At 37.4% G+C, this 10,988-nt stretch overlaps 1 long non-coding RNA gene across 1 annotated transcript in view; it reads right to left on the bottom strand.

Annotated features, from left to right (window-relative positions):
- Nucleotides 1–5,032: 5,032 nt before the first annotated feature.
- Nucleotides 5,033–10,988, bottom strand: part of LOC137241106 (uncharacterized) — a 107,402-nt gene continuing 101,446 nt past the window's right edge. The window contains exon 2 of the long non-coding RNA XR_010949914.1: nt 5,033–6,387. This is a non-coding gene — a long non-coding RNA (uncharacterized lncRNA). The remainder of the gene's footprint in view (nt 6,388–10,988) is intronic.

Raw genomic sequence — 10,988 nt, 5'->3', positions numbered from 1 at the left:
ACTTACATTTTCATAGCGTAATTAGCTATTCGTAGTTCAACAATGCTGTAGCCTCGGTTAAGAAACCTGCATTACCTTATTTTTTTTTTTGTTGCTTACATACGTTAATAGAAATGAATTATAAATAAAAATTGTATTTATAATGGGAATGTTGACGTCGTCCTTTATTTAGAAGGCATAGGGTAAAAGCAGGTAAGGGGCCACCGAAAAATAGGTGCGTCGGTGGCCATGGATTTTGAGGGTGGGATATGCACCGGGCGTCGCAACAACACCCGCGGCGCCCCCAAGATATATTCGGCCCTTTTATTTATATTTTTATTTTTCAGCCGTTTTTTTTTAGTTTGATTTTCAACGTTGGTAACCGGCCATGTCCGGTTCGGTAAATTTTTTTTTGCGCTTAGTTTTTTTGAAGTTTCTGTTTTTTGAATTTTAAATTTTTGAATGTTTAACGGTCTGTCCGTGACATCCGGTTCGACCGGATGTTGTTTTAGTTTGAATTTATAAGCGTTTTGAGTCGGTCTCTGCGCTTCTGTCAGGGTTTTTGATTTTGACAGCTTTCAGTTTTGATAGGCATGATAGGAACTTTTCTCTGTTTATGGCGCAGGAACAGTAAGGTTGGCAAGGACCCGCCCCAGCCGACAATGACTAGCCACTGTGCACCACCACATCATGCCGACCGCCTTCCTTACTGCTTCCACCAAAGATGCGAAACCATAACAAATGTTGTCAGAAAATCCACCCTTCCTGAGCAAAAGAAGTGACCGAAATATGAACGGATTGCGAATATGCAGGCTGTCGAAAGTTAGTTTTCAATTCCTTTTTGCAACTGTATCAAATTTTGGAAAAGACTGCATGATAAACATTAATTGGGAGAAAACGTCACTTAGTCACTCTAGCGGGTTTTCTTTTTTTTTTTAGAAATATTTAGTGATTCTGGAAAATAAACATATACTTCTCTTTTACCACCAGGTGCAGAAATCGCCTCCCATTCCCAGGGCCGTAGAGAGAAAATCCGGGCCCGGGACTAAACAATTTACGGGCCCCCTATAAAAAATCCACTAATACATTTGATTAACTTGAATTAATGACGTCTCATTCATTAATAATTATTGATGGATTACATCAAAAAAAATTGTTGCCACATCAACTAAATGATTTTTTGGAGCTGACAATAAAATTAAAACAGAATATTTACTATTTATACTATTTTATTGTAACGTAGAAACAAAATTCTCTTTTAACAGCCACATATTGTTTCAAATAATTTGTTCTAGTTATTTGGTAACATTTTAATACATTTCTGATAAATTTAATGATGATTATATATTTTAATTATTCAATATAGAAAGTTCGGATATCAAAGAGTGGCTTTACTTGCCGTTTTCGCTCCAAATTTTTATAATAATATCAAAATTTATCTGTCTTGCCAAAACAGATCCAACACAAAGCGTGGCAAGTCCTGAAACTCGCTCTTGAAATGAACACGATCTATGAAAGTTTTTGATTCTTGAAAGGACGCTGAAGGAACGTTCTGCACCAGCTACAGTGACAGGTATAGCGCAAAAGATACGTAAAGCAACACAAATGTTGGGGAAAATTGTATACAGATTTTGAACAAAAATGGCATTTAGCAATTCCAATGGTGACAGACCTTTGTCAAAATTTGCTTCGTAAATGTGTTTCAAGTGAATTATTTCGCATTCAAAGCTTTGAGAAATGTCCGACTTGTATTTTTCGACAAATTTTGCTGCGCTCGTCCGAACCGTAGTTTCATCCATGTCTTCAAATTTCCACAAAGAGGAAAACGTCTCGTTTACATTTCTCATAGCTGCAAATCGTTCAGTAATACCAGTGATTACCGAATCGACGATCACCAAGAATGTATTCTTTTTAAAATCGGACTCTGGATCATCCGTAATCATCTCATTTCCATTATCTTCAAAACGTCTTTTGGGTTTTCTCTTTCGAATGTCCGGAAACTTTGGCGAGATGTTCAAATGAATAGCAACTGTTTTGCATTCGTTTAAAATTGTTTCCCATTGGTTCCTGATCAACTTCAAATCAGCTAGTAAGGCAGCTAGATGTCGGACCTCAACATCTATGGTGGTGTCTCTAGCTTGGAGGGCCACGTTTCTTTTATTAATGGTAGTCAGTATTTTGAACCAAATTGAGGACAACAAGATACATTCTAACTTGTTGATGTACTCGAGAATGCCGGTAACATCGCCGTATGCTTGCGCAGTCAAATTGCAGCCGTACAATATTCTGCAGCATCAAGACCACATAAATTCAGACTGTGGGTTGCACAAAGCGAGTAATCAGCATTCGAGTTTTTGTCGAGAATGTGACGTAGTGCTCCATTGTAGGCTCCTTTCATTTTGGCGCCGTTATCGTACCCTTGTGCAAGACAATCTTCAATCAAGTATGGCAAATTAGATCAGCGATTTTCTGACCAGTTTTCTGGGTACAATTCACGAAAGCCAAAAACCGTTCTTGAATTTTAAAATTTGTTGCTTTCGAATTGAAATGGTGTTAGCGAAAAATGAGCGTAGTCAACGTGACTAGCATCAGGCATAGCATCAACGATAATAGCAAAATACTTGGCTTTCTTGTCTTGATCTAATATAGTTTCCCTCACGTTCTTTGCACAAATTTCTATAAACTCGTTCTGAATGTCTGGGGAAAGATAGTGGACCTTGTAAACGTTTGTGCTGCTGTTTTGAAATCCTAACTTTCTCCAAATGATCTGTAAGTATCGGATCATAATGGCTTATGAGATTTTAGATTCCTAAAAATGTCCATCGTTTCGTTCACCAAGATATATATGTACCTTCGCCTTGAAAGCTAGACATATTTCACCCAAAAATAAGATAGTGTACAAAATTCTATAAAAAATTTCTCTCCACTGTTGTGTTTCAGTGCTTAGCTGTTCATTGATAAGTGTATCAATTGTAGCCTCCTTTTGAATTAGATTTTGTAAAGATCGCCATTGAATATAACATTTAATGTGATCTTGAGTATTTTCGTGCGATAGAAGTTTATCGTATAGCTTCTTCCATACCTGGAATTTCGAATATCCGCACAAAAAATTGTAGTTCGATTTAAAGTATCGGTGCTTAACAGACGACATGGCAGGTAATAAAAAGCATTGCTACTGGCACTCCACACTAACCAGTCACGCTTCACTTTCTCTCCATTTAGCAAGAGTCTGTTTAACAATGAGGTAGGAAATACCTCGTCATGACAATCACGTGGAAAAATAACAGGGCATTTTTTATGACCTCGTCGAATTATTTCGTTGACTTTTTCAGATCGCAAAAACTCATTATTCACGGTTCCGATATGGAAGTCGTTTAAATAATCTGGACTTTGGTACAGAGTTGGTGGTATTGTTGGAAGACTTTTTGAAGATGAACCTTCATCAGTGTCACCAGGAAAACTTTACGATTTCGGATTCATGTAACATACATTTTTGTTTGATGTTTTTATTGTCTCCTCAGGCCCAGGCAAAAAATCATTATCAATATTCGTTGCTTTTGAAATTCGGCTTAAAATTTGCACATGGAACAACTAAAGACTCTCCTGAATTAAAAAAAATGTCTTAGTACCTCTAAATCGCGGGCCCCTGAGAAACCCGCGGGGGGAAAGCCGACTTTCTCTTCCAATTTGCGTCGTGCAACTCCAACTCAACTCGATATGCAATGTAGGATATCAAGTGGAAAAATGTGTTGAATATTCATTTGAGAACTGTACATTAAAAATACAAATATTAATGACGTTGGAGATCAACTCGAAAACTTTTAATTTTACAAAATTTTTGAAAAGTTGGATATTGATTGGAGAATGAAGTTGGATATCAACTCGAGAACTATCTGGTTTAAGAATAATTAAATAATGATGTTGGATTATCACTTCCGCAACTAGATATATGTTTCGCTAGAGAGTTTTTTTCCATGTTTGTTGGGTAAACAAAATCCAGCTGTTGCCGTATCTACAAATTATCTAGATAATAAAAAAAACCAATGTTGCCGCACGAAAAAGCATACCCCAAAGGCGGCCTTAAACTGTGACTTAAAAACTGCTCTGTAGTTCAACTGGAGTTTAAATTTGATTAGAGTTTAGGCAAACTCAGTTTAAGTTTAGCTTAACCAACTACTGATAAGCCGGGCTTTAAACCATTAGATCGTGGACACGGAAAAGTGCCAATTAAGGTGACTTATAACCATAAAACCATAACCAGACAAAACAGCTGATCGAACCTTATGGAAATCAATGTAATCGATTAATGGTGCCATACCATAACGCTAACGCCATAACCATACCATAGCCAACCAATTGGTTTTTGGTTTCTCGCCATATCCATAACCTAAAATATTTGAGTTGGCGAATTTAATAACTTTTTGTAGATTTTATTCATTGTTTTGGATACGTTATGACTAAGAGACTTATTTTTTGTGAGATAGGTTTGTAATTTTTTGCGTTTTCTTCATTTTTATGAAATTTTCACGATTTTTAGGTTAAGGCACCATTAATCGATCACATTGGAGATGGCTATGGATATGGGTATGGTTACGACTATGGCGTTAGGGTTAAGGAAGTTTAATTTGGTCTTAAAGTATCAGGGGAAAAGTATCGAGGTAAAGTATCGCTACTTTACTCGGCACTTGGTAAAAAGCATCGAGTATGAAATACTTGAGTATTTCTTGGAAAATTATCGATACTCACTCAGTACTCGCATCATTCTATCACTACTGACAAAATAAAAAAACGGTATTTTTTGCTGATCCGCTGCCGAGAGCATCACAGTTTTTTCAAACTTTATTCAATATTTACTCTATAATAAATTTCTACAACTTACCTAAGTAATATTTGTAATTATTTAAGTAATTATATTTACGTATATTGTAAAACTCTTAACCCAATTCGTCTGCAATACGAAAAATCAAAGAACGGTGTTATGCGCGGATCAAATATTTTTTGTTTGTCTATTCATTGCCAACACAAAACCTTTCAGTTTGCATTAATCCTTAAACTACTTACTATAAGGGATTTCGAATAAGAAAAAACAACAAAGTTTTTTTTGTTCCGCTACCGAGAGCTTCACAGTTTTTTTTCGAACTTTATTCAATTTAATTATTCTTCTCCACATCATTTTCAGCTAATATCTAGTTTTTCTACAATTTATAGATAAGTATGATTTCGATAAATTACTTAATATTATATGCTAATTCTTTATTACATTACTTACTAGCTAGTTGTAATTGAAAAATAAAAATGTTAGGATTATTTGCTGACGATGCGCTGACCACGTTGTTATTTGTCAGACCACACCGCAGCGGAACGCCACTTGACTACAGTTCCGTGATTTAGTTGTTGTTAATCCGGATACGAGTACTTTTTTTCTGAATAATAAGCTTAGTTACTACTTACTTAATTACGATTAGCTTATACACTAAAACTATATACACGACTACGATTAACATTTAATATATCTTTATGATATTTCCGTTTTTAGAATATCGCAACAAATATAGCACAAATTCATTTAAATATCATAAAGCAGCAGGATGTTAAAAACTCACATTTGCCTTGACCCTCTTTGGACCAAAGCGTCAAATTCAAATTTATTACTCACTATGGTCCATACTTATTATATAATTATATTATATACTTATTCTTATACTAACTTATTCTATATGAGATATGCGCTACAAGCAGCTTAAGGATATATAAATGTAAATAATTCGTCAACAAACTTATTTGGCACCTGATTGGCTGCCGCCTTTTACATATGTAAGATTATTACACTACATATCCTTTGTGGTGCTTGCAGCCAATGAGCGAAGTGGCACTTCACTCACACTCTCACTCTCTTGCGCATACAAATCTCAGCGTGTGACTACTAACAAATACCCTACACCATTTACCTCCACGTACCATCCCCATAATAAACCAACTAACGAAACACATTTCAAGCGGCAAAAATCGCTATTTTTTTAGTTTGCCGTGCAGCCAGGCGTATGAGTGATTTATTCTTGCTCTCACGTTTGCAAAACATCAACAGCCCATACCGCGTGAGTGCAACGCAAAGCTAATGTAAGTTTGTTGGAGGAGGTTTGCGTTGATTTGCCGAGTAAAATGCATTTCCGGTGGTGAATTTGTTTCGTGTGGTGTGGAGTTCGGTTGGTGTGAGCGTTTTGGCATCGTACCAGTGAGCGCGCATTCTCGTACGCCATTGGTTGTGTTGGCTGGAGTCCAGTGACGTTGAAGGTTGCTTTTAGCACTTGGCAGAGCTCGTATATGATAATTGTCAATTGGTGAGATTTATATATGTGTGCCTCGGCTGTGGGGTGGGTTTGCAAAGTAAGGATGTTGTTGTTGCTGCGACTGTAACGAGATTAAAGAGAGAAAAGTTTCATTAATGTTACTTTTTTTGATGGGTATGTTACTTATGTATATACTAGGAAGATAACTTAAAAATATGTAGTATATTTTTTTGGCACTACAGTATTTGATTTAAAATTTTCTTTAATTTTGTTCAGCAATGCAGCGCTTATAATGAATCGGTACTTGGGCGGCCGAGCTTTGCTCGGCAACGTTTCGTTGTGCTGGCAACGTTTCTTTTCTTTAATTTCGAATAGGTGGCAACCTTAAATGGCAACCCTACTCAAAAATGACCCTATTGTAATGCGGAGTGAAATACCTTTCGTTTGATACCCATATCGGCATATCTCATGCAATTTTTCTTTAATTTCGAAAAGGTGGCAACCCTACTCAAAAATGTCCCTATTGTAATGCGGAGTGAAATACCTTTCGTTTGATACCCATATCGGCATATCTCATGCAGTTTTTTTCATTTCGAATAGGTGGCAACCCTAAACGGCAACCCTACTCAAAAATGTCCCTATTGTAATGCGGAGTGAAATACCTTTCGTTTGATACCCATATCGGCATATCTCATATAATTTTTTTTTATTCCGAATAGGTGGCAACCTTCTGAAATATTCTGAGTGGCAACACCTAGCTAGAAAGTCTTAGAAGGTGATACATTATCTCTGTGCCAAATTTAATTTAAATCGGTTGAGCCGTTCCCGAGATCGTTCGAGTATACAAACAAACAAGAATTGCTCGTTTAAAGTTATAAGATTTAGTAACTGCAGCGCTTAGAAATTGTTTCCAGTACTACGTAAAGCAGTCGCTGAGTTGCATAAGCTTCACGAAAAACAGGCTGAATTTCTAAAAAACAAAAAAAGGAACGCCTACTAAAGAAATTTAACACATAAGAAGCGAATGCGCTGAATTGGGTTAAATGCGCTGAATTGCGCTGAATCCGCCTTTAGGCCTTACGAAAGATTGCTGAGGTACTGGAAAGTATGACACAGTTACTTAGAAAACTTAACATATATAACTCAAGTTCTCTGAATTAATTTAACCGCGCTGAATTGCGCTATATCCGAAAGTTTTTTGTGATATTTTCAATGTTTGCTTAATGCTTCACAAAATACCATAAACTGCTGCAAAACATAAAAAATATAAATGCGCTGAATAGCACTCAAAATTTAATTTTTCAATGTATATGAATGATAAATGTATAACAGAGTATATCAATTATATCCATTGAAAATCTGATTTTTATTTTTTTATCCAGCGCAATACAGCGCTCCTTAATTTTGCTAGCATTTTTCCTGCATCTTATTGAACGATGAATTGTACATAAAAGCGAATACGTTGAATTGGTTTAAATGCGCTGAATGACACACAAAACTGAAATTTTACTTAAATTTTTGTTTTTATACTCAGTTGAGCAGAGCTCACAGAGTATATTAAGTTTGATTGGATAACGGTTGGTTGTACATATATAAAGGAATCGAGATAGATATAGACTTCCATATATCAAAATAATCAGGATCGAAAAAAAATTTGATTGAGCCATGTCCGTCCGTCCGTCCGTCCGTCCGACTTGTTGAAATTTGGTATGTAGGTTCCTGAGCACTCATCTCAGATCGCTATTTAAAATGAACGATATCCGACTATAACCACGCCCACTTTTTCGATACCGAAAATTTCGAAAAACCGAAAAAGTGCGATAATTCATTACAAAAGACAGATAAAGCGACGAAACTTGGTAGATGGGTTGACGTTATGACGCAGAATAGAAAACTAGTAAGATTTTGGACAATGGGCGTGGCACCGCCCACTTTTACAAGAAGGTAATTTAAAAGTTTTGCAAGCTGTAATTTGGCAGTCGTTGAAGATATCATGATGAAATTTGGCAGGAACGTTACTACTATTACTATATATGTGCTAAATAAAAATTAGCAAAATTGGATGAAGAACATGCCCACTTTTAAAAAAAAAAATTTTTTAATTCAAATTTTAACAAAAAATTTAATATCTTTACTGTATATAAGTAAATTAAGTCAAAATTTAACTCCAGTAATGATATGATGCAACAAAATACAAAAATAAAAGAAAATTTCAAAATGAGCGTGGCTCCGCCCATTTTCATTTAGTTTGTATAGAATACTTTTATTGCCATAAGTCGAACAAAAATTTACCAATCCTTCTCAAATTTGGTAGGAGCATAGATTCTATGACGGTAACTATTCTCTGTGATGGGCGAAATCGGTGGAAGCCACGCCCAGTTTTTATACACAGTCCACCGTCTGTCCTTCCGCTCGGCCGTTAACACAATAACTTGAGCAAAATCCGATATATCTTTACTAAACTAAGCCCACTTACTTATCTAAACTCACTTTATCTTGGTATAAAAAATGGCCGAAATCCGACCTTAACCACGCCCACTTTATCGACATCGAAAATTACGAAAAATGAAAAAAATGCCATAATTCTATACCAAATACGAAAAAAGGGATGAAACATGGTAACTGGATTGGTTTATTGACGCAAAATATAACTTTGGAAAAAAGTTTGTAAAATGGGTGTGACACCTACCATATTAAGTAGAAGAAAATGAAAAAGTTCTACAAGGCGAAATCAACAGCCCTTGGAATCTTGGCAGGAATACTGTTAGTGGTATTGCATATATAAATAAATTAGCAGTACCGACAGATGATTTTCTGGATCACCTGGTCCACATTTTGGTCGATATCGCGAGAACGCCTTCACATATACATCTAAGGGCCACTCGCTTTTAAAACCCTCATTAATACCTTTAATTTGATATCCATATCGTACAAACACATACTAGAGTCACCCCTGTCTCACCCTAATGGCGATATCTCGAAAAGGCGTCCACCTATAGACCTAATGCCCACTCCCACTTAAAATGCTCAGTAACACCTTTCGTTTGATACCCATATCGTAAAAACATTCTATAGTCACCCCTGGCCCACCCTAATGGCGATATCTCGAAAAGGCGTCCACCTATAGACCTAATGTCCACTCCCTCTTAAAATGCTCAGTAACACCCTTCGTTTGATACCCATATCGTACAAACATTCTAGAGTCACCCCTGGCCCACCCTAATGGCGATTTCTCGAAAAGGCGTCCACCTATAGACCTAATGCCTACTCCTTCTTAAAATGCTCAGTAACACCTTTCGTTTGATACCCATATCGTACAAACATTCTAGAGTCACACCTGGCCCACCCTAATGGCGATATCGCGAAAAGGCGTCCACCTATAGACCTAATTCCCACTCCCTCTTAAAATGCTCAGTAACACCTTTCGAAAAGGCGTCCACCTATAGAACTGAGGATTACTCCCTTTTAAAATACTCATTACCACCTTTCATTTGATACCCATATCGTACAAACACATTTTAGAGTCACCCTGGTCCACCCTAATGGCGATATCTCGAAAAGGCGTCCACCTATAGACCTAATGCCCACTCCCTCTTAAAATGCTCAGTAACACCTTTCGTTTGATACCCATATCGTACAAACATTCTAGAGTCACCCCTGGCCCACCCTAATGGCGATATCTCGAAAGGGCGTCCACCTATAGACCTAATGCCCACTCCCTCTTAAAATGCTCAGTAACACCTTTCATTTGATACCCATATCGTACAAACACATTCTAGAGTCACCCTTGGCCCACCCTAATGGCGATATCTCGAAAAGGCGTCCACCTATAGACCTAATGCCCACTCCCTCTTAAAATGCTCAGTAACACCTTTCGTTTGATACCCATATCGTACAAACATTCTAGAGTCACCCCTGGCCCACCCTAATGGCGATATCTCGAAAGGGCGTCCACCTATAGACCTAGTGCCCACTCCCTCTTAAAATGCTCAGTAACACCTTTCGTTTGATGCCCATATCGTACAAACACATTCTAGAGTCACCCCTGGCCCACCCTAATGACGATATCTCGAAAAGGCGTCCACCTATAGACCTCATGCCCACTCCCTCTTAAAATGCTCAGTAACACCTTTCGTTTGATACCCATATCGTACAAACATTCTAGAGTCACCCTTGGTCCACCTTTATGGCGATATCTCGAAAAGGCGTCCACCTATAGAACTAAGGATTACTCCCTTTTAAAATACTCATTACCATCTTTCATTTGATACCCATATCATACAAACACATTCTAGAGTCACCCCTGGCCCACCCTAATGGCGACATTTCGAAAAGGCGTCCACCTATAGACCTAATGCCCACTCCCTCTTAAAATGCTCAGTAACACTTTTCGTTTGATACCCATATCGTACAAACATTCTAGAGTCACCCCTGGCCCACCCTAATGGCGATATCTCGAAAAGACGTCCACCTATAGACCTAATGCCCACTCCCTCTTAAAATGCTCAGTAACACCTTTCATTTGATTCCCATATCGTACAAACACATTCTAGAGACACCACTGGTCCACCTTTATGGTGATATCTCGAAACGGCGTCCACCTATGGAACTAAGGATCACTCCTTTTCAAAATACTCATTACCATCTTTCATTTGATACCCATATCATACAAACACATTCTAGAGTCACCCCTGGCCCACCCTAATGGCGACATTTCGAAAA

The sequence above is a fragment of the Eurosta solidaginis genome, chromosome 2, assembly GCF_040869045.1.
Source record: "Eurosta solidaginis isolate ZX-2024a chromosome 2, ASM4086904v1, whole genome shotgun sequence".
NCBI lineage: Eukaryota > Metazoa > Arthropoda > Insecta > Diptera > Tephritidae > Eurosta > Eurosta solidaginis.
The sequence above is the reverse complement of the archived record's forward strand: the minus strand, read 5'-3'. Positions and strand labels throughout refer to the sequence as shown.